At 39.3% G+C, this 27,645-nt stretch overlaps 3 long non-coding RNA genes across 10 annotated transcripts; all 3 read right to left on the bottom strand.

Moving 5' to 3' along the window:
- Positions 1 to 2,868: 2,868 nt before the first annotated feature.
- Positions 2,869 to 9,097, bottom strand: LOC135746434 (uncharacterized). 8 transcript variants are annotated; one of them, XR_010531559.2, is made up of 9 exons: positions 9,067 to 9,097; positions 7,846 to 7,877; positions 7,557 to 7,640; positions 7,373 to 7,461; positions 6,325 to 6,386; positions 6,102 to 6,135; positions 5,854 to 5,967; positions 5,651 to 5,772; positions 2,869 to 3,307 (listed from the first exon to the last, which is right to left on the bottom strand). It is a non-coding gene; the product is annotated as an uncharacterized lncRNA (long non-coding RNA). The 8 variants fall into 8 exon arrangements; XR_012337325.1 differs by having other exon boundaries at positions 7,557 to 7,758; positions 9,067 to 9,085; XR_010531554.2 differs by lacking the exon at positions 9,067 to 9,097 and adding an exon at positions 7,720 to 7,758 and having other exon boundaries at positions 7,557 to 7,609; positions 7,846 to 8,078.
- A 4,809-nt stretch (positions 9,098 to 13,906) lies between these two features.
- On the bottom strand, positions 13,907 to 25,613 carry LOC135746482 (uncharacterized). The gene is made up of 5 exons (XR_010531579.2): positions 25,468 to 25,613; positions 15,254 to 15,321; positions 15,038 to 15,132; positions 14,872 to 14,971; positions 13,907 to 14,086 (listed from the first exon to the last, which is right to left on the bottom strand). It is a non-coding gene; the product is annotated as an uncharacterized lncRNA (long non-coding RNA).
- Positions 25,614 to 25,724: 111 nt separating this feature from the next.
- LOC135746486 (uncharacterized) lies at positions 25,725 to 27,372 on the bottom strand. Its single transcript, XR_010531580.2, has 4 exons — positions 27,276 to 27,372; positions 26,357 to 26,442; positions 26,136 to 26,208; positions 25,725 to 25,822 (listed from the first exon to the last, which is right to left on the bottom strand). It is a non-coding gene; the product is annotated as an uncharacterized lncRNA (long non-coding RNA).
- Positions 27,373 to 27,645: the final 273 nt, after the last annotated feature.

Below are 27,645 nucleotides of genomic sequence, written 5' to 3'. Positions count from 1 at the left end.
TGTTTTTATTGGGAGTGGACAGAAAAAAACTAGACAATTTTACGTTTTAAATGATGTATAAATCATATCTGTATGTCAAAAATCAGCAGAGTTATCTAAGTCTCTTTGGGGAGTAATCGAAAAATAAAGAGTTTGCGGCGCCCGCGCCGCAGCCGACCCCAGAGTGTTAAAAAGTCCATCAACCAACATAAAATTCCCGGGTCAATGTTATGTGTTTCTTTTAACCTTTCCGCTAAGATGTGTGGCTGGATACAATTAAAAGCAGAAGAGAAGTCAATAAAAACAAGACGTACAAACGTCTTAGCCCCCTCTAAATGGGCATATACCATATTTAATAAAGTGCATAGTGCATCATCAACCTCTCTGCCTGACGTATACGCAAACTGGAGTGGGTCCAGATCTGCTTTTACAGTATTTAACAGAGCGTTTTTCATAATCCTTTCAAAAGACTTCATAACTAGCGAAGTAAGTGCAACAGGTCTATAGTCATTTAACTGTTTGGGAGCATTTACCTTTGGTACTGGTACAATTATGGATTCTTTCCATAGGCACGGGACCTTGTGGAGATTAAGTGAACAATTAAAAATAAAAGAGAAAATCTCTGCCAACTGACTGGCACAGTTCTTAAGGATGCGACCACCAATGCCATCGGGGCCAGGGCTTTTCCTATCCTTTGTGGCCCTGAAAACCCTCTGAACCATGATCTCGTCAATGTTTATAGTGCTCTGCTCCGATGTCTCAACTTTGAAAAAAGCCTGTTCTTTACTAAAATCATGAATATTAAAACGATTATAAAAACTATTTAATTCATTAGAAAGTTCATGGTCAGACTTTTTGCCCAGGGAGATTGGGGTCCTCCTGGACTGAATTCCCATCATTTTTTTAACCCCATCCCATGCTGTACAGGAGTTATTAGAACAAAGCATTGACTGCACTTTCTCTTTGTAGCTACATTTAGCAAGCTTAAGTTCCTTCTTAACTTGTTTCTGTAGCTCTCTATACCTAATAATATTGCCTTGATTATAACAGATATTACGCTGGTTTATTGTGTTTTTGAGTGATTTAGACACCCAAGGTTTATTATTGGGATAGATAGAGATAAGTTTACGGGGGATGACCAAATCCTCACAGAAAGAAATGTACCCTGAAACTGACTCTGTGAGATCGTCTAGGTCGCTACAAGCTTCCTTAAATAAATCCCAGTCCGTGCAACTGAAACAGTCCTGCAAACAGTGAATAGCCTCCTCTGACCAAACCGGAACCAAACGTCGCAACGGCTTTTGTTTCTTCAGGACCGGTTTGTAGGAAGGAAAAAGATAAACAGTGTTATGATCCGACCAACCGAGTGGAGCTCGACAAACCGATTTATAACCACCCTTTACTGAGCCAAAACAGAGATCCAGACATTTACCATTCCGGGTCGGGCAAGTCACATATTGCGAAAAATTGCACAATGTCTTTCCTGGTTGACAGTGGTTGAAATCCCCCATAACTAGGATCGGTGCATCAGGGGACATCCCCTGCAGCCGCTGCACCGATTTGGCTAGATCCCGGGTAGCTGCCTCGGCATTAGCCCTTGGGTGAATATAAACAAGTATTATGAATAACTGCGGAAATTCCCGAGGTAAATAAAAGGGTCGAAGAGACACGGCTAATAGTTCAATGTCCGAGGTGCACAGTGTCTCCCTGACAATCACTGTATTGCACCAGTTACTGTTGACATATAAACATACGCCGCCCCCAAGTGATTTGCCTGTCACATGGGGGTCTCTATCCAGACGAAGGGGCTGCCCGAAGCCATCTAATTCCAGATCGGACTGAAGATCTTGCTCTTTGAGCCATGTCTCCGTTAAAGCAAGAATGCATGCATTTTTATACTCCGCCACGAACTTGACATTTGCCTGGAGCTCGTCGATTTTGTTGCGGAGTGACTGGACATTGGCTAGGATGACCGTAGGTAGAGGTATCCGACGGAGACCTCGCCTCTTAAGCCTCTGGCGCACGCCGCCCCGTCTCCCTCTCTTCCTTACCCCCGACGACCTGTATGCACCGCAAAAGTCTTCTGCGGGAAACCCATGAGAAATAATCTCAGCGGGGAAGGAAGCTGAGGGATCCACGGCGCCCGCAGCACTGTTCCGCAGAAGCAGGAGAAACTCCCTTCCATACTGGAGAGGCCAACTGCATTCACCAAGTCCGCTCAAAAAGTGCAAAAAAAGCATAAAAAGCAGCAGGATTGTCACACCCCGGTAAGCCATTGTTTGCAACCGTATATAAATCAATCAGATCAAAAACAAAAAAAATGAAATGTAAGTTAAACGATGCAAGACAGAAGTTAGGACATACGCACACACAACCACGTATTCACTCCACTGGTGCTACCTGTCGCCATTACAGCGCCATTACAGCGCAGATGTCAATTCTACATCTATTTGATATCAGGATGTTATGATGTTGATGTCATTTTAATGCTATTTTGATATCCCAGCCGGCATATAATTCACCTTTGAAATTTGTCTTTTAATAAAAACACATTCTTTCAAACAGTTTCCAGTTAGTAGTGCAAAAATGGAATATTCCAAATATAGAATAAAATCATAAAATAAGAAAACAAAATCATGTTTAAAAGTCATTTTATTTATAACTGCAAATATGAATTTTGTTGTTGGTTTAGTTAGGGTGACCATACGTGCCATTCTTCCCGGACGCATCCCGTCCAGGATTTCGGTGCGTCTTCCGGAAGTCGTATTTGTTGACCGCATACGCCATTCAGTTAAAAACATAAGATATACAATCGTAGTTTCATTCTTCTTACCTTAAAATGTAACGGTTGCTTTTCTGTAATAATAATAATAATCCTCTCCCAGCTAACAAAAAAAGGTCCCCTGGACGTCCCCTAAATGTCCTCTGCGAACGTCCCCTGGACGTTATCGTGTAGGGTCCCCTGTTACGTCGAGCGGACGTCCGCGAAGACGTCCTCCGGACTTTCACAAGGACGTTTGCAGGACGGTCAGCGGACTTTCGGGACTTTTAGGGGACGTTCGCCTAAAGTCCTCAGCACATCGTTTTATTTCATTACAACCAATGAAATCAGACACGCTAAACATTGTTTACCACAAAGTTCTTTTATTTTAATTGAACAGTTGTAATTTTCATGTGCTCCGTGTTTGTGTGTGCGTGCGCGAGCGAGCTCCCGTGCGCGTGCCTGATCTCCCGTACGCGTCAGTCAAACGCGCTTCAGCTCCGTGTGTGTGCGTGTCTCTGGCTGTCTGCTGGACTCCCATGTCAAATATTTCCGTTGTCTTCTAACCTAAAACAACGAAATGAACACATTTAAAAGATAAGTAGTTATTATTTATTGGGGTGGTTTCCCAGACAAGGATTAGCTTAAACCAGGACTATGCCTCAGTTTAATTATGAAATATAACTAGTTTTAACAAACATGCCTTACTAAAAACATTACTTGTGTGCATTATGATGTTAAACAAAGGGCACTGATGTATTTAAGATTTCCCTGTCTGGGAAACCGCCCGACATGTTTAAAACAGGGCTTAAAAACGAAAAAAATTATCAATCGTTTCACTCCGAGCAGAATCGATATTTTAACGTTTCCGTTTTTGCGTTCCTCATTGAACATTTACGTTCCGAAAACGGTTTACTTAGAAAAAATACCGGTTAATAACGTTATTTTAATTCAGGCTATACTTTAACAAATGCATGCATACAGACTAATTTTCACACAAAAATAATAACATAACACATGATATAACTAAACTTCAACATTTCATTAATTGTTAAAACCACAAAAGAAATACCTGCATTCATTTTAAGTATAAACAGCTGAAAAACGACCCGTTTTCAACCATGTCTTTTTCTGGTTAAACCCGCAGCATACTCTGCTGGATGTTTATGTTAAATGTGCCTCTGTAAGTTACCTCAGTGATTCCCGGCTACTGTTCTTCTCCCCCACATCCTTCAATATTGCAGACAGACTTGTTAAGACAGCTTGTCGTAAGAAAAATAATAACGAAAAGGAATTTCTTGGTGGCGACCCATCTAAAAAGTTATTGACAGTGGTATAAGTCCCCTGGCTTTTTTGAGTTACAGTTTGCATCTTCATATTTCCAAGCAAGTTTTAACTTAAACATACCTCTGATCATTTGATGGGTAGCTTTGTGGTTATTTAAGACAAATGCTATCGGGCCGGAGGCTCGATGACTGCTGCGCGGGCATTTCACTCACGATGTGTCAAAGTCACTCACGCTTGATGCGTCAAAGTCACATGTTGTACTGTTCAAATCATGATTGGTCACTGATAAGTACAATATTAAAGAAAACGATAAAATAACGTTATTAACCGGTTAATGGTTATTTTAAATAAACGTTTCTGTTCAGAACGATTAAAATTGATTTTGTTTTCGTTTTCGTTTTTGTTCCTGTTAAAATTTCGTTCGTTTCCGGTTTTCGTTTTCGTTCCTTGAACCGGTTCAGAGCCCTGGTTTAAAATGTCTTGCAAAATATCTGTAGCAAACATTTAAAAGATAAGGGAGACAGAATTCTGTGCTAAAACTAGAAAGCATGCACAACTCACTTTTACCTAGTATTTTATGCTTATGGCATTATTGTTGCTGTTACAGTTCACTCAAAGTAAAGGTGGGTAAATGTGGACATACAGTACTGTGCAAAAGTCCCTCTAAAACAATCCTGCTACACCAGCCTGACCAGCGGAAACCATACTGGGAGAATTCATATTCATATTGATTTGCATTTACACATAAAATGGGTAACAAACATTACTGTGCAAAAGTCTAAGGCCACCATCATTAGCTTTGTTGTTTTAGCAAAGTTTTAATGTCCATCCATATTTATTTTTCACTCTTTTTTTAAGATACAAACAGAAAATACAGGAAAAATTTACACACAATTAAAAACAAAACAATTTTCAGAAGTAAATGTCTTTTTCAGGCATCAGTCAGTATTTAGTGTGACCTCTCTTGGCACGAAACACATCTTCAGGACTTCATTCTCCTCAAAAAAGCCTTAAGTCATTTGATGATTAGAATTAGAATTTCATTTTATTTAGGTTTAAGAGATCCTGCAGTTGCCTGCTATTGCTCAAGTTTAAGGGGAGTTTACCCTAAATACTTGACACCTCAGCTTATACTTTATACTGTTTTTAATACCACATACACATTTCCTGTATTTGCTGGTTGTATTCTAATAAAGACACTGAGAAATAATTATATATGATCACTACACAATTGCAAAAACAACTAATCTAATGGTAGCATGCTTCTACCCTGACCAGCTACAAAATGAACATACACATCTCAGAGAGAGCATAGGTCACACAGAGTATAAAAATAGTTTACTATGACATAAAATAATGTAAGTTGTCTTATACATTGATCTTTGATATTATTGTAGGTTTTTGTGTTAAAGGCATCTAGAAGTATACTATGTAGAGTATATGATACTATATGTATCCAAAGCATCAAACATTATTTTTGTTTTAAAAATAGACTATTAATTGCTATTAATGTTTATGTGCTATTAACATTTACAATGTACATTCTTATTTACAACATTACAATTTACATACAATATATATACAAAAATAATTTTGAAATGTTTGGGATTCACACAGACTCACTATAATTCATTGTTAGTTGCAAGTGTGAAACTGAGCTGCTGAAATTCGCCCTGTGTAGCTGTAGCATCCTCCTATTTCCCATCTCCCAAACTGCCTCCCCTTTGAAGAAACAGATAACGAATCTACAAACAAAAACAATCCGTAATAAACATGGGTAAAACGTCAGCAGTGACTAGTAATGTTGCATGTGTTATGGCACATACCATCTTTTGAAAGTCAGCTTGGTTTGCTCATTGTCTGCTGCATTTTTCCAACCACTGCTGTGGTGTTGTCCTGTATTTGGTCTACTTTCAGAATGATTCCCCACTCCAGGATTTCTTTCAAGAATGAGTTTTGAAACATTAATAACATTACTAACTACACCAGTAAAATAAATGAACAATAAGTCTGTGTGGAAGAAAATGCCTATCAATATCAATAATTTAAGATAAAAAATAACAAAATACTGTACCTTGATTCATTATTGGAAGAAATTGACTGATGTGCTGCATTTGTGATAAAAAACAATTAATTAGATTTAAAAATTAATGATGTAAGTATTGTAGTAACTGTTGTAAAATGTTGAATGCTCTATCATTTGTAAGTCACTCAAGGCATATGCTAAATTAATAAATATAAATCAAGTAATCATCATTATACTACAAATACTGTACATGGCATTAAAATGTACTCACAATAAGGTGCCTCAGGCAACATCAAAACATCTTTTTGCTTTTTCTTACTGGTTGCTCCTCATCTATAAAAGAATGATAATATGAAAGTAAATCATAGTGTCATTATAGTTTCACCTGGCTTCTCAGCTGAAAAACTACTAATTGCTGTTAATAATGATTCATTTTCTTCACTTTCAAACTGGAAATCTTATCCTCAGGTCTAGAAACAACAAGACAAAAAAGTAGTATTTGATATTATTAAGAAACTTACACAATGATTCCCACTGTTTAAAATCATGTAACAATGAATGCAGTGACAATGATATCACCTTCAATAATGATTTCACTTTCAGATAATTTTCTGTCCTACTGAACTGTGAATAAATGTGCATTTAAAGAAAATAATAGACGACATGCATTTGTTTTGATCATTACAACTCTTGGTCAATATACATTACTGTGCAAAAGTCTTGGGACACTATCACCAGCTTTGTTGTTTTAGCAAAGTTTTAATGTCCATCCATATTTATTTTTCACTCTTTTTATTAAGATACCAACTGTAAATACAGGAAAAATGTACACAAAATTAAAAACAAATCCATTTTCAGAACTAAATGTCTTCTTCAGACATCAGTCAGTATTTTGTGTGACCTCTCTTGGCACTAAACACATCTTGAGCTTTTTTGAGGAGACTGAAGTCCTGAAGTCATTCGATTAGAATTAGAAATTAGGATTTAATTTCATTTAGGTTTAAGAGATCCTGCAGTTGCCTGCTATTGCTCAAGTGGAAGGAGAGTTTACCCTAAACACTTGACACCTCAGCTTATACGTTTACCGGTATATTGTTTTTAATACTACATACACATTTCCTGTATTTTCTGGTTGTATTCTAATAAAGAGACTGAGAAATAATTATATATGATCACTATACAATTGCAAAAATAACAAATCTAATGGTAGCATGGTGGCCTAAGACATTTGCACAGTACCTCACATAAACATTGTATATTTGGATTGCCAGTATTTGTTAAGGTTAAAAAGAAGTTTGGTATTACTTTGCATACTTTACCTGTGTGAGAAAATGGGCTACTCTGACTGCTTATATTGTCCACAGCTGTTTGTCCAGAATGGCACATTATTTATTTTGGTCTCAATACCCTTCAGATGGAAACAAGCATGTTTGATTATTTTTTATATGTAGCTGACCTTCATGTTTATCATTTGTATTTTATAAAACATTAACCAAATCTTACCACATTCTTTCACTCTAACCACAAGGATGGTGATACCTCAGCCTTATTTTGTTCTGTAAAATGAAGCAAAACAGCACAGGAAACCTGTAAGTAAAGTCCATATAAATCTGTAAGTTCAGCTTGCAGTACACAAAGGCAATGTACACAGTTAGCCATCTCAAACCTTAGGCTGAAATTGTTTTCCAGTGTTTTTCCCTTTTTCCTGGAAACATGTACGTTGTTTAATCTTAGTTTTTCTCAAACCAGTATCAATATTACAGAATAAGATAAGCTGATCTGCTGAACTTACCTTTTTGGAGGACATGTTTAGATGTTTAAAGGCTGAGAAAACAAAATAAAGAAAGTTAATATATATACACACACATCAAAATATATTAAATGTTAAAATGTTACCCAGATGTACCCCCAACCCTCCCAGAGCTTTTATGTATTATTATAAGAGTTTTGATTCAATTTAAGATTTTTATTTAATAGGCTTTATGCCCAGCTGCACTACTTCCTGAACTTCAGCCAGCCCATTGTTTCCTGTCTGCCATTATTGCACAAACTGATAAATCCAGGTCTGTCTGATTATTGTTGTTGTGACTACTGAGGTCAGGCACACCTGGATTAATCAGTTTGTCCAATAATGGCAGACAGGAAACAAGGAGCTGGCTGAAGTTCAGGAAGTAGTGCAGCTGGGTATAAAGCCTATTGCTACCATTAAAAAGGTTTAACCATATACCACCAAATAAAGGTTTAAAAATAAAGTCTAAACAATATATTTATAGGCTACATACATTCAGGCTGGTCCATTATGCTACACATTTAAAAAATAATTGAACCACATCTACAAACTTATTTTGGTGATTTAGCCCACAAGTTACTTAAACTGGCATGCCCATTGTTTTTACAATGAATTAAATGGCTTTTTTTAATGCGTTTGCCACAGTATTCAATCCTACACGTTATTTTACTACAGTACAGTAGGCGGCGGTATACTACTGTGCAGTTCGTGTCCGCATCGTCATACGCGCCAGTATTGCTGGAAGACTGCAGGAACAGAACCCCCTGGAAAGGTAAGGTAGGAGTTTTAATTTAAACCTTAAAATGTGGGTTATCATCACGACAGTTACTTTTTGCTTTGCCATTATTGAAGAATCAATTCGGCAGAATCTCGCGCACGCTCAACTTGTTCTCAAACGGAAGGCTACATCCTCCGGAGGTCGAATATGCAGGCTGCATACGTCATCAAGCCTGGTTTATTTCAGTTAAATAAACATTACATTCGCAAGTCATAAGCATATTACAACAATTTACGATTAACTGAGAATAATAGTTAACTTTATAATTGTTAATATTCTTAAATATGACAGTCTTGATGACGTAAAAGGTATACAGCCTACAAATGCTACTTCCAGTGGTTAGCCTTCGGATTGAGGCGCAGTTACTTATATTAATACTACTTTAAAACCATATACATTTACTCTAACACTTAAAGTAAGCGAGTAACTTAAATATGGCTACAAACCTTGAATGAGTTATCAAACTGCGCTCTTGAACCAATATAAATACTGTATATGGTAACGATGATAACGAAATCTTACTTTGTAACGAAAACTTGACGAAATTACTTACTTATCTAACAATTAACTACAAAATAAACGGGATGTGTATAAAAAATGACGAAATTTAAAGGAGCTTTTGCTTATTCCCTTCACCGAGACCGTTGTGTCAGTTGAAGTTTGACGTGTGATGCCTCGTGCCAGATAATTCAAAATGTTCTCGCACGCAGTCAGGAGGCTTTGACTTCATGCGGCGCCGCAAGACTGACAGCCGGATGACGTCAGAGTACCGCGAGAAGGATTCAAGAAATCAAATTTCGTCTCGCTCTCGCGATACTTTGACGTCATCTGGCTGTCATCTTTCCTTTTACAACACAAGTTGTTTCTATATATTAGCCACAACAATGGAATTAATAAAATCAGTGATTTTTTTGTTTGTCTTAATCTTAATTGCTGTGTGTTGTACCACTTGACAATTCATAAAAGTATAAAAAGTATTTGTTTGTTTTTTGTAGATGAGTTCCTTATTAAAGAAAGGCTTGATGCTGTTTACTCCACACTCTTAGGCTGACTTTGTATTATTTGTCTGTGAAGACAGTTCACAGTTTCTGAATCCCATCAAGAATGAAGACCTGGAGGCCACCATATTGAGATGTGAGTCAAAATATATACTTTTATAACCATATATGACATTTCAATGTAGTGACATTTAAGTTTTCCTGGCTAAAATAATTGAATTTGGTAATATTTGTTAATAAGATTATTAATGAGTTATATTTGTATAATTAACTTGTATAGCAAGTTATATAGTTATATTTGTTGGAACAAATAAGGATATTGTTAATAACAAGCTAAGATCTTGAGTTTTTTGGCTATGGTTTTAAAGGATGTTTAAGAAGGGGAAAGAAAGAATAGGTAGTTTAATTTCATTTACATGCATAGTTCAGGGGGAAATTGTTCATAGAAAGCATTCAAACACAACCTAACATCTGATGCTTTTTACTGTCTCATGCTTTTCTGTGTTCCAGGGTCCGATGTCATGATATGGCGCTTTTCCAGTGTAGGGTACAACTTGGCTCGGCACGATGCAGCTCAGCTCGCTTTCGTTGCTTTTCCAGTACAGTTTAGTGTCGCTTCAGAGTGGGTGAGATTATAGGCAGGGGTGCACATAACTGTTGCGTATGCTCAAATAGAAAAATTACTAGCGTACCAACGTTGCTGGAATTTTGTTACATAGTTAGCTAATTTACTTTGACATAAGAGATTTCTTTGTGCATCAGTGGTAAGATAATTAATGTGTGTTGTTAGCAGTGATCCGCATCTCAATGCTTCAGACAGCTTGCTAGTACAAGTATACATTTATATGAGTTAGGCTAGTAGTTATTTATAAAGATTAGATAAGTAAAAAACAATAACCAGGGTTATTTTATGTACATCATTGTCTACCATGTTTAAACAAAAGCGATATGGCGAAGAGAGTAGTCAGGAGAAAAGTGATGATGTCAGCATGTAGGATGTCTGTGCTATGAATAGTGTGAGTACCAAGTAACATCTCCAGGTACTTCTTTGAGAACCAGGACAAAAAAAGTTATGTGCACCCCTGATTATAGCCTTATTGTTAAAGTTGCGTCCTCTCTACTGCCGTAACATCATCGTAAATGTGATACAAACACACACACACACACACAACATGGAGCAACAGAGCATATTAATGGAATGCAGCCACAAAATCAAAATTGACAGCCACAAGTAGATTTTCCACTACCTCTCTCACATGACAGGTTCTATACAAACACCCGTGTCATCAGTACCTGTACTCCGCTGACAGAACATTTACGCCTATACTTTTGGTGCGTTTTGAATGCGGAGCCATGCGCAAAGTTACAAAACTGCCATCCAGACATGGGCGCGGTGGTGTGCTCTGCATTTTTGTAACTTTGCACATGGCTTCGCATCCGAAACCCATTACCCCTTCCCCAAAAGTGAGCTGTGCTGAACTGGGTCATACTATGCAATGGAAAAGCGCCAAAAGTGTCCTACTTCCTGGCTTGAATGATTTAGGTAAGCAAATTTATCTGATACACCAAAACCTAAAACGTTTTAATTCTTTCTTGCAGTATTAACACGGCATTTTGATCTTGATATTTATTCACATTTAATGAGATATGGAGATTTTTATCTTTTACAGATGAAGACATACATTTAAGTGAGCCGTTTTTATGTCCATACACTGCGGGCCAGCATACATGAAAGTCACCATCATGTTTCTACAGTAGCCCTAAATGGACAAACTGTTCTACAGAGCGTATTTCGTCCATACGTTGTCTCAAGGGCTCAATATAGCAAACATACATGTAGACCGCTGATAGGCAGTATCCACGCATGTAACCACAGAAGCAGCTTGGTCAGTTTAACTCACAAATGAAGAAACAGCAGATTGTTGCGTATGTTTTGAGAAGACCAGCAGCAGTGGCGGCCGGTGACTTCTTTTTTTGAGGGCGCTCGATGCAAAGTTCATCACAACATGTATGTAGCTTGTCATGTGTGTGGTTCCTTTTTTCAAAATATGTGTTCTGCGCTATGAGAGATCCTGTAAGTGCCTGCTGCAGATGCGTCTAAAGGGTTTATGATAAAAGAGACGCTCGCTTTTGCCAGATACTCGCATAATCCCATGTGTAATCAGAGTTTAGTGTTAAGGGAGTGTCTTGTGTGTATTTTGTGAACGTGAGCGTCTCTTATCATAAACGGTTTTGACGCATGTGCAGCAGGCACTTATTTTGACAAAATATGTGATGCACATAGGATCTCTCGACACGCAGGACACATATTTTGGAAAAGGGGACCACACACATGATACTCCGAACACTTATTTTGAATTAGCACCCCTGGAATGAGGAGTCACGAGCGCCACTGACCAGCAGTGATCGAAGTAAATAAACAGCGACTCGTTGCAGCAGTTTGAGTTAAGTCATTCCTCAACTTGGCCTATTTTTGTTCTCACCGTCGCAAATGGAAATGGCTATGACGCAGTTTTTTACCTGATGGGAGGGGTTCTAGTGAACCAATAACAGCGCTTGTGGTCCGCGTAGAACTGACACGCTGTTAAAAATCAGGCTACGCTCAGGCTATGGATAACCTACGGTGTAGACCTTACGCACAACTATAACATGGGCTTCAGAGTGACAATGACACTTTTGTCCTGTGGCAGCTACCATAGAATCACATTGCGCTTCGAAATTTAGGTTGATTGCTATTCGCAATTTCACTGCTAGATGCCACAACAAAATATAATACACCTGTAACAGATATAACTTTGAAATATGGTTTACCAAATGCTGAAATTAACATGAACTAAGATTAATAAATATTGTAGAAGTATTGTTTATTGTTAGTTCATGGTGGCAAATGCTAACAAATACAAGCTTATTGTAAAGTGTTATCTTTGCAATTTAATACTAAACTTAAAAATGTGTAATTTCAGAGGGGTTGAAGGTTAAAATGTTTTGAGCTCATTTGTTGACAGTAAACAATATAATAATATTGGGCTTGTTTTTGAAGCTGCGGTTGCTTTTTTGTCTCACGAGAGCTGGCAACACTAAAGACATTTTAGTAAGAAACCGTATAGAAAAAAGAAAAATAATAGAAAAAAAGGAAAATTATGAAATTACAAAGTACACCTTATTTTGCAGTCTAATCAACACTTTCTGACAGTTTAAATGATGGGTGTAGAATTTGAGATATAGTTCAAGTTTATATGAGGATGTATGTCTTACCTGTATCTTTTTTCAATTGTTCTTTTCCAGAATTTTCAGCGTTGGACTTGTGTTCCGCGTGTTTGGCCTCTTTAGCACTTGCTGTTTGAAAGTCATTGCTTGCAACAGATTGAGTGAATGTCATTCTGCATTTCTGTTTGCATTGCTTTGCTTGCATTTGAATCCTTTGCAATAATAAAAGTTTTACATTTGAGCTGTAGTTGTAGATTCAAGTTTGTTTTTCCTTGATATAATGTATTTGTATAGATTTTTGCTGTGTGACAATTATCATGCAGTGCTTCATATATGAGAAAGACAACACTTGAACCACACAACACCGTATCATATTAATCAGAATAAACATTAAGTACTTGCACTTCATTTATATTTAATTGGGTGATGTGTAACTTCACAATGGTGGATTCTTTAACTATTACATGAATATGTGCATTGTGATTTCGATTTATTGACAATAGTTATGTCTTAGGAATAGTATGGAAAATCATTAACTAAAAAAGACATGGTGCCAGATCTTTTTATTCACATTAAATGTAAAATTATTGTAAAATTGTAAGTTGCTTTAATGGGATCTATGTAATAAAATCAGTAAAGGGTTGATATAAAGGCCATGTTTTAGCATACTAGTTTAAAAATTAAGAAAATAATAATAATAATTATAAAATAATATTAGATACTATAAACTACGATTTTCATTAGTAAAGTAATAGCAAAAACAGCATTTTTACTTTGATGTCTGCATGAAAGGGTAACCCTGCCTTATGGTTAAATGTGTAGTATGGGTTTATATTAAAACTGAGTGGTTTCACGTCCTCGGAAGGTCCGCCAGCGAACGTTATTTAACGGACCATATGCGGACGTCCCCGGAAGGTCCGCCAGCGAACGTTATTTAGCGGACCATATGCGGACGTCCCCGGAAGGTCCGCCAGCGAACGTTACAATGCGGACCTTATGCGGACGTCCCCGGAAGGTCCGCCAGCGAACGTTACAATGCGGACCTTATGCGGACCTAAGAGGACGTTCGCAACGTCCGGAGGACGTCCCCTGTTTGCTGGGCTGTGACGTATGCGGTCGACAAATACGAGTTCCAAAAGACTGGACAGGACGGGTCCGGGAAGAATGGCACGTATGGTCACCCTAGTTTAGTTGACAGTCTTCTTATGGCCACCACCACCCGTCCATTCTGGCTCATGCACTTAAAAAATGATGACAGCATCTAAAGAGGAAAAACAAACCGCATGTTATTTCATTGTCAAAAATGCTATGTTTTTTAGGCCATGTATAAAAAAAGTTATTGCACATGAAGGCAAGATGTGTGTTCTTTAATGGTCTGACTAGAAACATAGCATAGCTGATGAAGGAAGAAAGCTGTTGTGTTTACAAATGTGACAATGAGCTTCAATTAAGATAATCTACAGTGCATTCAGAAAGTATTAAGACCCTCTTCACTTTTCAATTTTGTTATGTTCTTTCATGATACTGCAATTGTTTACATTTTTCCTCATACATTTTTTTACATTTGCAAACGTTTTTTGAAACGTTTGCTGATGTATAATTTTTTACATTATACATATTCAGACCCTTTCCAACAATACCTGGAATTTAGCTCAGGTGTCTCCTATTGGTCTTGATGTTTCTACACCTTAAAGGGTTCTGATGATCACAAAGATATTTTGAGGAATGTCTGTAACCAAACTGACCAGAAGCACCACTGACTTCCATAGCAGGATAAAAGAATACAATGGAAGTGAATGGTGCTTCTAACTGTTTTTTTAAAAACAAATCCAGGTGTTGCAAGGTTTGCTGCATCCTTCCCAAAAAGACCTGAGGCTGTAACTGCTGCTTCAAAAGGTGCGTTAACTAAATACAGAGTAAAGGGTCTGAATACTTGGGTGATATTGACTCTATATCCCCCCCCCCCCAAATTGAGATGCTAAACAAAGCAAACATTGACTGTTTACCTTACGTGTGGGTCAAACAGCCTCTTGTGCAGTCACTTACCAATGAAAGCTAAGATGGACTCCAGACCTTCTGGACTGTCTGTGAGAGACTTCAAACTCAAACCAGACCAGCAAGGCATCACGTTGGCAGACACCCCAACCTGATCAAAAAATTTTGATTAGGAGATATTCTTGTCCTATTTTTAATATAGATTTTACAAACTTACCACAGATAATCTGGCAAAGCAAAGACTTATGAAACAGCATCTTCCCAAATCTCCTCTTAAGGCTCATCTTGTCTATCATGGCATTTAATAAAGTTCTGAAAAAAAAAACATATTTCATTTGTACAAAAACATAAAAAAAACTGTGGCCCAAGCACAACTATTAAAAAAATTAAGAATGTTTCCATTTTTTGTCATGGGACACTATTATTTCCTTACTTTTAGAGGGGTACATATTTGGCCATCTGGAAAGACACATGACTTCACCAAGTTGCACGGTGATCTGCCTACAATATAAAACACATAAAAAAATAAAAAAACAAGTCATAGCCCCTTTTAAAAAGAAAACATAAATTGTGAAATACAAAACACTGCATCTTAATTATTAGGATTACTAGAATTTGATCGGAATACAATCCAAAATTAAAACTGCAAGCAGTGATGGAAGGGCCCTCGCACTCATGTGCACCGCCACTCTATGGCCTTAGTAAAGCAATAAACCAGGGGGATTGAAATTTCCGTGGATAAATATAGGTGGATATTCAAAGGAACTTTGAAGTGCCACTACTTCTTTATGCAGCAGGTGGCGCTATGATTGTAATTGATTGTTGTAACATTGATGTGTTGAGGCCAGGACCCTTGTCAAATGTATGATGTCTGTGACAGGTCGGACATTGCATGTCTGAGTTACAACAGCTTTCTCATGGCGAAAAATCAAACTTTGATAGGCCACAACGGACACGCCCCTTTAACGAAATGTCAAGATCTTCACAATTTATCATTGTGAAGTCCCTAAGTTCAGACTGACCAAATATGATGATGATCTGAATACATTTCAATGAGCAGTAAATCACAGTGTAAAACATGTCATTTCCTGCTTCCAGCAGGTGGCGCTATAACTTTTACTGAATATTGCCATGTTGATGTGTTCAGGACAGGACAATTATCAAACTTGTGAAGCGTGGGTCAGATTGGACATTTTAAACCTGAGTTAGAACAACTTCCTGTTTCATTGAGAAACAGAAATTTGGCAAGCCGCCACATACACACCCTCAATTGAAATGTCAAGATCTCCGCAATTTAGCATTGCAAAGCCCTTTAGATGACACTCACCAAATATGATGATTATCTGATTAAATTTATAGGAGGAGTTTGTTAAAATACGAAGGCCAGAAATGGCAAAATTTGCACTCAAATTACAGAGAAAATTCAAAATGGCTGACTTCCTGTGGGGTTTAGAGCTTTGCTCCAAGAGACTTTTTTGTAGGTCTTGGGGTGATACATGATCCTACCGCATTTCGTATCTGTGCGATTAACGTAGCGGGGGGGGCTGCTCTATTGAATTTTTGTAGGTGGCGCTATAGAGCCATTTTAACACCCCAAGTTCTGAAGCCTATATCACATGAAAATATTCGCCACTTTTGACACGTGTGCAAGGTTTCATGACTTTTTGAGCTCGTTTAGGCTGTCAAAAATGGGATTCATTTAGCGATATTTTGCGAGGCCGCGACGGACACGCCCTTTAACGAAAAGTCAAGGTCGTTGCTATTTATCATCACACAAGGTCTTGAGATTAGACTGATGAAATATGATGTTGATATGGTTAAATCTCTAAGAGCAGTAAGTCACAGCATAAAAGGTGGTATTTCCTGCTGCCTCTAGGTGGCGCTATGACTGATACTGAATTATGCCATGTTGATGTGTTCAGGCCGGGACCCTTATGAAACGTGTGAAGTTGGGGGCAGATCGGACTATGTATGTCTGAATTACAACAGCTTCCTGTTTCATGGTGAAACATCACACTTTGCCAGGCCGCCACGGACACGCCCTTCAACAAAAAGTCAAGATCTTCGCAATTTATCATCGCAAAGGGCTTAACATCAGTCAGACCGAATATGATGATGATTTGATTAAATCTCTAAGAGCAGTAAATCACAGCGTAAAACATGGTATTTCCTCCTACCTCTAGGTGGCGCTATGAGTGAAGTTGAATATTGGCATTGAAATGTGTTCAGGCCAAGACTCTTATCAAACATGTGAAGCGTGGGGCAGATTGGACATTGTATGCCTGAGTTAGAGCCACTTCCTGTTTCATGGCGAAAATGCAGAAATTTGTCAGGCCGCCACGGACACACCCTCCAACGAAAAGTCAAGATCTCCGCAATTTAACATCGCAAAGGCCTTTACAAGAGATTGACCAAATATGACGATGATCGGATTAAATCTGTAGTAGGAGTTCGTTAAAGTATGAAGCCTGGAAATGACCAAATTTGCACAAAAATCAAGGCAAAAAAATCAAAATGGCTGACTTCCTGTTGGGTTTAGAGCTTCGCTCCAAGAGACTTTTTTGTAGGTCTTGGGGTGATAGATGATCCTACCAAATTTCGTATCTGTACGTTTTTCGTAGCGGGGGGGCTGTTCTCTTGAAATTTTGCAGGTGGCGCTATCGAGCCATTTTTACACGCCCACTTCTGGCGCCTATACCACATGTAAATTTTCGCCACTTCTGACATGTGTGCAAAATTTCATGAGTTTTCGAGCATGTTTCGCCCCTCAAAAATGCGATTCACTTTGGAGAAGAAGAAGAATAAATAATAATTAAAACTGCAAGCAGTGATGGAAGGGCCCTCGCACGCATGTGCACCGCCACTCTATGGCCTTAGTAAAGCAATGAACCAGGGGGATTGAAATTTCAGTGGGTAAATATAGGCGGGTATTCAAAGGAACTTTGATGTGCCACACCTCCTTTGTGCAGCAGGTGGCGCTATATTGTAATTGATTGTTGTAACATTGATGTGTTGAGGCCAGGACCCTTGTCAAACGTATGATGTCTGTGACAGGTCGGACATTGCATGCCTGAGTTACAACAGCTTTCTCATGGCGAAACATCACTCTTTGCGAGGCCGCCACGGACACGCCCTTCAACGAAAAGTCAAGATCTTCGCAATTTATCATCGCAAAGGGCTTAAGATCAGTCTCACTTGATATGATAATGATTTGATTAAATCTCTGAGAACAGTGAATCACAGCGTAAAACAAGGCATTTCCTGCTACCTCTAGGTGGCGCTAGGACTGAAGCTGAATATTGGCATTGAAATGTGTTTAGGCCAAGACACTTATCAAACATGTGAAGTGTGGGGCAGATTGGACATTGTATGCCTTAGTTATAACAACTTCCTGTTTCATGGCGAAAACGCTGAACTTTGTCAGGCCGCCACGGACACACCTTCCAACGAAAAGTCAAAAGCTCCGCAATTTAACATCGCAAAGGCCTTTAGATGAGATTGACCAAATATGATGACGATCTAACAAAATCTCTAGGAGGAGTTCGTTAAAGTACGAAGCCTGGAAATGACAAAATTTGCACAGAAATCACAGCAAAAATTCAAAATGGCTGACTTCCTGTGAGGTTTAGAGCTTCGCTCCAAGAGACTTATTTGTAGGTCTTGGGGTGACATATGACCCTACCAAATTTCGTATCTGTAGGATTTTCGTAGCGGCGGGGCTGTTCTCTTGAAATTTTGCAGGTGGCGCTATTGAGCCATTTCTGCACGCCCACCTCTGGCGCCTATGCCACATGTAAATTTTTGCCACTTCTGACGTGTGTGCAACGTTTTATGACTTTTTGAGCTTGTTTAGCCTGTCAAAATGCGATTCATTTAGCGATACTTTGCCAGGCCGCCACGGACACGCCCTTTAATGAAAAGTCAAGGTCGTTGCTTTTTATCATCACACAAGGTCTTGAGATTACACTGGTGAAATATGATGTTGATATGGTTAAATACCTAAGAGCAGTAAGTCACAGCATCAAACATGGTATTTCCTGCTGCCTCTAGGTGGCGCTATGAGTCTTACTGAATTATGCCATGTTGATGTGTTCAGGCCTGGACCCTTATCAAATGTGTGAAGTCAGGGGCGGATCGGACAATGTATGCCTGAATTACATCAGCTTCCTGTTTCATGGCGAAACATTACACTTTGCCAGGCCGCCACGGACACGCCCTCCAATGAAAAGTCAAAAGCTCCGCAATTTAGCATCGCAAAGGCCTTTAGATGATACTGACCAAATATGACGATGATCGGATTAAATCTCTAGGAGGAGTTCGTTAAAGTACGACGCTTGGAAATGTCAAAAAATGACAGAGAAAATTCAAAATGGCTGACTTCCTGTGGGGTTTAGAGCTTAGCTCCAAGAGACTTTTTTGTAGGTCTTGGAGTAATAGATGACCCTACCAAATTTCGTGTCTGTACGTTTTTCGTAGTAGGGGGGCTGTTCTCTTGAAATTTTGCAGGTGGCGCTATTGAGCCATTTCTACACGCCCACTTCTGACGCCTATACTACATGTAAATTTTCGCCACTTCTGACGCGTGTGCAAATTTTCATGAGTTTTCGGGTATGTTTAGGCCCTCAAAAATGCGATCCATTTCGGAGAAGAAGAAGAAGAAGAAGAAGAAGAAGAAGAAGAATAATAATTAAAACTGCAAGCAGTGATGGAAGGGCCCTCGCACGCATGTGCACCGCCACTCTATGGCCTTAGTAAAGCAATGAACCAGGGGGATTGAAATTTCAGTGGGTAAATATAGGCGGGTATTCAAAGGAACTTTGATGTGCCACACCTCCTTTGTGCAGCAGGTGGCGCTATATTGTAATTGATTGTTGTAACATTGATGTGTTAAGGCCAGGACCCTTGTCAAACGTATGATGTCTGTGACAGGTCGGACATTGCATGCCTGAGTTACAACAGCTTTCTCATGGCGAAACATCACTCTTTGCGAGGCCGCCACGGACACGCCCTTCAACGAAAAGTCAAGATCTTCGCAATTTATCATCGCAAAGGGCTTAAGATCAGTCTCACTTGATATGATAATGATTTGATTAAATCTCTGAGAACAGTGAATCACAGCGTAAAACAAGGCATTTCCTGCTACCTCTAGGTGGCGCTAGGACTGAAGCTGAATATTGGCATTGAAATGTGTTTAGGCCAAGACCCTTATCAAACATGTGAAGTGTGGGGCAGATTGGACATTGTATGCCTTAGTTATAACAACTTCCTGTTTCATGGCGAAAACGCTGAACTTTGTCAGGCCGCCACGGACACACCTTCCAACGAAGAGTCAAAAGCTCCGCAATTTAACATCGCAAAGGCCTTTAGATGAGATTGACCAAATATGATGACGATCTAACAAAATCTCTAGGAGGAGTTCGTTAAAGTACGAAGCCTGGAAATGACAAAATTTGCACAGAAATCACAGCAAAAATTAAAAATGGCTGACTTCCTGTGAGGTTTAGAGCTTCGCTCCAAGAGACTTTTTTGTAGGTCTTGGGGTGACATATGACCCTACCAAATTTCGTATCTGTAGGATTTTCGTAGCGGCGGGGCTGTTCTCTTGAAATTTTGCAGGTGGCGCTATCGAGCCATTTCTGCACGCCCACTTCTGGCGCCTATGCCACATGTAAATTTTTGCCACTTCTGACGTGTGTGCAACGTTTTATGACTTTTTGAGCTTGTTTAGCCTGTCAAAATGCGATTCATTTAGCGATACTTTGCCAGGCCGCCACGGACACGCCCTTTAATGAAAAGTCAAGGTCGTTGCTTTTTATCATCACACAAGGTCTTGAGATTACACTGGTGAAATATGATGTTGATATGGTTAAATACCTAAGAGCAGTAAGTCACAGCATCAAACATGGTATTTCCTGCTGCCTCTAGGTGGCGCTATGAGTGTTACTGAATTATGCCATGTTGATGTGTTCAGGCCTGGACCCTTATCAAACGTGTGAAGTCAGGGGCGGATCGGACAATGTATGCCTGAATTACATCAGCTTCCTGTTTCATGGCGAAACATTACACTTTGCCAGGCCGCCACGGACACGCCCTCCAATGAAAAGTCAAAAGCTCCGCAATTTAGCATCGCAAAGGCCTTTAGATGATACTGACCAAATATGATGATGATCGGATTAAATCTCTAGGAGGAGTTCGTTAAAGTACGACGCTTGGAAATGTCAAAAAATGACAGAGAAAATTCAAAATGGCTGACTTCCTGTGGGGTTTAGAGCTTAGCTCCAAGAGACTTTTTTGTAGGTCTTGGAGTAATAGATGACCCTACCAAATTTCGTGTCTGTACGTTTTTCGTAGTAGGGGGGCTGTTCTCTTGAAATTTTGCAGGTGGCGCTATTGAGCCATTTCTACACGCCCACTTCTGACGCCTATACTACATGTAAATTTTCGCCACTTCTGACGCGTGTGCAAATTTTCATGAGTTTTCGGGTATGTTTAGGCCCTCAAAAATGCGATCCATTTCGGAGAAGAAGAAGAAGAAGAAGAATAATAATAATAAACGGAGCAAAAACAATAGGGTCCTCACACCCTGGTGTGCTCGGGCCCTAATTAAAACTGCAAGCAGTGATGGAAGGGCCCTCGCACGCATGTGCACCGCCACTCTATGGCCTTAGTAAAGCAATGAACCAGGGGGATTGAAATTTCAGTGGGTAAATATAGGCGGATATTCAAAGGAACTTTGAAGTGCCACACCTCCTTTGTGCAGCAGGTGGCGCTATGATTGTATTTGATTGTTGTAACATTGATGTGTTGAGGCCAGGACCCTTGTCAAACGTATGATGTCTGTGACAGGTCGGACATTGCATGCCTGAGTTACAACAGCTTTCTCATGGCGAAACATCACTCTTTGCGAGGCCGCCACGGACACACCCTTCAACGAAAAGTCAAGATCTTCGCAATTTATCATCGCAAAGGGCTTAAGATCAGTCTCACCTGATATGATAATGATTTGATTAAATCTCTGAGAACAGTGAATCACAGCGTAAAACAAGGCATTTACTGCTACCTCTAGGTGGCGCTAGGACTGAAGCTGAATATTGGCATTGAAATGTGTTCAGGCCAAGACTCTTATCAAACATGTGAAGTGTGGGGTAGATTGGACATTGTATGCCTTAGTTATAACAACTTCCGGTTTCATGGCGAAAACGCTGAACTTTGTCAGGCCGCCACGGACACACCTTCCAACGAAAAGTCAAAAGCTCCGCAATTTAACATCGCAAAGGCCTTTAGATGAGATTGACCAAATATGATGACAATCTGACAAAATCTCTAGGAGGAGTTCGTTAAAGTACGAAGCCTGGAAATGACAAAATTTGCACAGAAATCACAGCAAAAATTCAAAATGGCTGACTTCCTGTGAGGTTTAGAGCTTCGCTCCAAGAGACTTTTTTGTAGGTCTTGGGGTGATATATGACCCTACCAAATTTCGTTTCTGTAGGATTTTCGTAGCGGCGGGGCTGTTCTCTTGAAATTTTGCAGGTGGCGCCATCGAGCCATTTCTGCACGCCCACTTCTGGCGCCTATGCTACATGTAAATTTTTGCCACTTCTGACGTGTGTGCAACGTTTTATGACTTTTTGAGCTTGTTTAGCCTGTCAAAATGCGATTTAGCGATACTTTGCCAGGCCGCCACGGACACGCCCTTTAATGAAAAGTCAAGGTCGTTGCTTTTTATCATCACACAAGGTCTTGAGATTACACTGGTGAAATATGATGTTGATATGGTTAAATACCTAAGAGCAGTAAGTCACAGCGTCAAACATGGTATTTCCTGCTGCCTCTAGGTGGCGCTATGATTGTTACTGAATTATGCCATGTTGATGTGTTCAGGCCTGGACCCTTATCAAACAAGTGAAGTCAGGGGCAGATCGGACAATGTATGCCTGAATTACATCAGCTTCCTGTTTCATGGCGAAACATTACACTTTGCCAGGCCGCCACGGACACGCCCTCCAATGAAAAGTCAAAAGCTCCGCAATTTAGCATCGCAAAGGCCTTTAGATGATACTGACCAAATATGATGATGATCGGATTAAATCTCTAGGAGGAGTTCGTTAAAGTACGACGCTTGGAAATGTCAAAAAATGACAGAGAAAATTCAAAATGGCTGACTTCCTGTGGGGTTTAGAGCTTAGCTCCGAGAGACTTTTTTGTAGGTCTTGGAGTAATAGATGATCCTACCAAATTTCGTATCTGTAAGTTTTTCGTAGTGGGGGGGCTGTTCTCTTGAAATTTTGCAGGTGGCGCTATCGAGCCATTTTTACACGCCCACTTCTGACGCCTATACTACATGTAAATTTTCGCCACTTCTGACGCGTGTGCAAATTTTCATGAGTTTTCGGGTATGTTTAGGCCCTCAAAAATGCGATCCATTTCGGAGAAGAAGAAGAAGAAGAAGAAGAAGAAGAAGAAGAATAAACGGAGCAAAAACAATAGGGTCCTCACACCCTGGTGTGCTCGGGCCCTAATAATAATAAACGGAGCAAAAACAATAGGGTCCTCACACCCTGGTGTGCTCGGGCCCTAACAAGTAAAAAATATATTGTAAGGTTCCATTACTACATGGTAGCTTGGTGGTGGATTACAATGGTTGGTGATAACTTGAATTTTATAACTCTTGGGCATAGCCATCATTTTAAAAGTGATGATTAGAGCCATAATACATAAAGATTAGGGCTGTGACAGTTCTCATAACCACCGTGGTGGTAAAGTGCGGCCTGCGGTTGCGTGCACGTCACAAACTATGAAAAAATATAAAGTACAATCTCCCCCAGCGAGATATCTTCAAGTTTGTGTGAACGCAAACAGCCAGCAGATTCAGAGTTAGAGCGCTATTTGCAACTGATATCAGTGATGACACGGTGGCTTGGGAGCAGAACAGAGGCAAAATATTCTTTCTTGGTCACTCAAGGTTGCGAAAAAGTATCAAACTGCGCTACCCGTACACCATCAGAACATGTTTTTAGTGCTGCTGGAAACATTATAACCCCAATAAGGTTTCTCACTTTTTGTTTCATGGATTGAAGTGCTACAATAAACACACATAGGCGCCAATATCGTGGGTGCTCAGAAGCTCGGCTCAAGCACCCAGCGAAATGGCAAAGCACATATGTTCAGTTTATTCACATTAAAGGTACTGTTTTTCCTGATCGCAAATTTAGTTCGTGTGTAATGTGTGTAATGTTGCTGTTTGAGCTAAGGTATTATTTATGCTCTAAGTTCACTGCCAAGTAGGGTTGTTGCGGTGACAGAATTTTCCCACCGGTAAATCAGCGCGTGACAAACCCGGTGATACCGGTTTCACCGGGTGGAAGGGGCTTATAAATGCATTATATAGGGGCATTTTACTTCCACTTTTGAATTAGATGCAACTGTTGTTTAAATCCAGCGCTTGCGCACGCTGCGTTAAATTGCGTATGAATTTGCGTGCAAATGCGAGTACAACAGCTGGTTTAAGTGCTTGAGTTAACGTGCGCAGGTACTTCTGACAGAACCCGCCAGTCCCAAGCAGAGCAACCGGCTATTCCTCCATAAAGCGCTGCTTGAATGATGGGTTTATTATTCTTCTTAATGAAAAACACAACAACAAAACAATCTGACCTATATTAAACATCATATATGTATATTATAACAAAAACGAGTAAGCACGCGGCTTCTGCCATCATCTGCTCGCTGCAGTCTGACAGGAATAAATGAAATCTGACACCCGCAGCCGCTGCTCTGTGATGATGCGCGTTCAGCTCCGCTGAATTCAAACAGCAGACACATTCAGTTGTAAGTGTTTGCTTTCTCTAACGAAACTAAATGATTTAATTACAAGAAAATATCAAAACGACGGTGAAATACGGTGTCGCTGTGGTGATCTAAACGGTGAGAGGCTGAAGCACCGGTAATCACCGTTTCACCGACTATCGCAACAAGCCTACTGCCAAGCGATATATTCCCCTTTCAAACCATACAGTGAACGGCCAGTTTGTACTATAGCCCTCTAATTTCTGGTTGAATGACGAGCATTGACTAACCTCCGCCCAGAGGAACACGTCAGTCGCCAGCTAAGCTCAAATGGCTCTGGCTGCACAATTAATCACACATGATTGTCACGCACATCTCGTCAGTAAAGCTGGTTCCTTGATTAGTAATAAATCACCATCAGCTGCTTTCAGATGGAGCGCCATTTACTACACAGAGCCGTAGTTCACTGACAAAAGGGAAAATATTGCATTCACAATCGGCAATGATTTCTCCTTTTGTCGGGTCTGTGTAGTAAATGGTGCTCCATCTGAAAGCAGCTGATGGGGATTTATTACTTATCAAGGAACCAGCTTTACTGACGAGATGTGTGTGACAATCGTGTTTGATTAATCGTGCAGCCCTAGCTCTGACTAAGCTAAGCTGCTGTTGAATCAAAACACACTAAACAAACTACACAATCAGAACTTGTTACATATTTCTGAAGGAGGGACTTCATAGAACAAGGAAGACATCAGCCCGTTTTGAGGACAGTGAAAACAGCACTATACAGTAAATTGTGTGAAAAATACTGTTTTTTCACACAAAACATGAACACAATCAAAAACACAGGAAAAACATTACCTTTAACTTCACAATTCACACGAAAACGTGACTGCGCCACTTTCCACCTCTTCAAAGCCTTTGAGCGCTCCAGACTCTAGAGCACCTGGCGTTGCGAAGTAAAGCTTGAGGTTGTGATGAGCACCCACCGGCGGAAAAAGAAATTGCCGCCTATGAACATACACAGTTGTTAAGAAACATCATATCTGATCTTTGTTTACATTTTTATATTTCAAAATATATGTATGCATTATATATATATATATAAAAGATATATTCCTCCCCCCTCACACAAACACATTCTATAACCACCGCACCACAGTGGTGAATTGGTGCATTACCATCGCGGTGGTAAAATACTGTCACTGTCACAGCCCTAATAAAGATAAGAAGGAAAGAAAGCTGTTATGTACACAACCACAAAGATCTATTTTGTCTGTCAATATGAACCCTTTTCAAAACTTCCATCAACATCTGCTCTGAACTATGAATTAAATTCTGGCTCTGTCTATTGAAAACAAAGGGTGTGAAACATGTATATAATATAGAGGGAATAGTGACATACAGAAGAAATTAATTGCTGTGCTGAACAGAGACCATTGCATCCTGAATTATTTTCTTATATTTTCCTAATGACAATGATAAACCAGTACTGAGAAACAAGTAGTAGGTGGTTTTAAAAAGCTTACCTGTGAAGTTTCTTATGTTTGTGTTATTACGTTTCTGATCTGACAACCCTTGCTGTCTGATTCTTCTTCAATCCTGACAACATATAAAAAAAGTAAAATTAGTGCAATAGTAAAAGAGAATTCTATAAATGATGACCTTTATCAGAATGTAATGCATACACTTGCATAATGCATTTAAGTATATACTGTGAAATATCAGGGTTAACATGTCACAACATTACCTGATCCAGACAGATGTAATGGCTGTTGATGCATTAAAATCTCAGCATTGACAAGATCACCATCACTATTTTTAATTTGAAGGGCTCTGATAACAAAGACATTACAAAAGAGTTATAAAAATACACTGAAAACAAGAGCACATTTGTCTGGATAACTAATATTTTCAAGTTCCATTAAACTTGCTAATTATTCATCAAGAGAAGTAAGCAAAATAATACCATTACACTTCATTTCAATTCAAATAGCACATGCCAACAACTTACACTGTTTGACTTTTTCCTTACAAAGGAGTTAAGAGTTTTATTCCGCTTTAAATCATGGATACAGCGCGAGGGACCGCAGATACAAGCATAAGCGTGTGACGTAACGTGTGATGCCTGATAAATGCAGTTATTGCAAATTCGCGAGCAATAAAACACCAACATCTCATCTAACGTTAAGTATAAACACTTAATCAGTAACATGAAATTAAGCAAGCAGCATTAATTAACTGACCGCACTCATCCAATTGCCGTGCTGCTCCTCTTTACAAATGACTGACAGAGGTGTCTGTGGCGCCTGTAAGACCTATCAGATATTCACTGACTGAACTACGATATCAACGCTTTTCTACCGAACAGTTGTCCAAAAAGCCCTTACATTTAAGTGCTTTTCTGAAGCAATAAACAACCAAGTGGTTAAGTTGATAAGACCAGATATCATATTAATTGATTAATATTCATATTACAATCATATTAATGTAACCGTAGTCCAATTTCGGCGGGAACATGCCGTGGAATAGCGAATCAACCATTATAACGGATACGTTCACAAATAACAGAAAAAGCACGATGCATATTAAACATAAAACATTTTATGTGTGAATAAAATAATGTTACGTGTTTTAAACATTGACTTATTGACTTGATATTTCCTTACCTCGATGCACTTTCTCGATGATCACGCAGACAGCCGTTAAACTCTCCAGTCTCGGACTCTCGTGTAATCTCTATGGGGAGGCTGTAATCTCGCGAGATTACCTCGCTACTTTTTTATTCAGGATCAAACATTCCAAACTGTTGTTTCAACGTTGAACAAACAACTAAGCTTTTTCAACCAAATTTCAACGTTGAAGGTCGGTCATATGACGGCTTGGATCATTCAATATCAAGCTTCGATATCAGATTAAATTTACCTTTTATAGTATATGCAATTATAGTGTCATTTTAAATGTGAACTACTTGTAAACATGCTAGGATTTAAATAAATAAAAAAAAAACACATGCAAAATACATAGACCTACAACTTT

The sequence above is a fragment of the Paramisgurnus dabryanus genome, chromosome 9 (assembly GCF_030506205.2).
Source record: "Paramisgurnus dabryanus chromosome 9, PD_genome_1.1, whole genome shotgun sequence".
Lineage (NCBI taxonomy): Eukaryota > Metazoa > Chordata > Actinopteri > Cypriniformes > Cobitidae > Paramisgurnus > Paramisgurnus dabryanus.
Note: the sequence above shows the minus strand (reverse complement) of the source record. Positions and strands in the feature narration are given on the sequence as shown.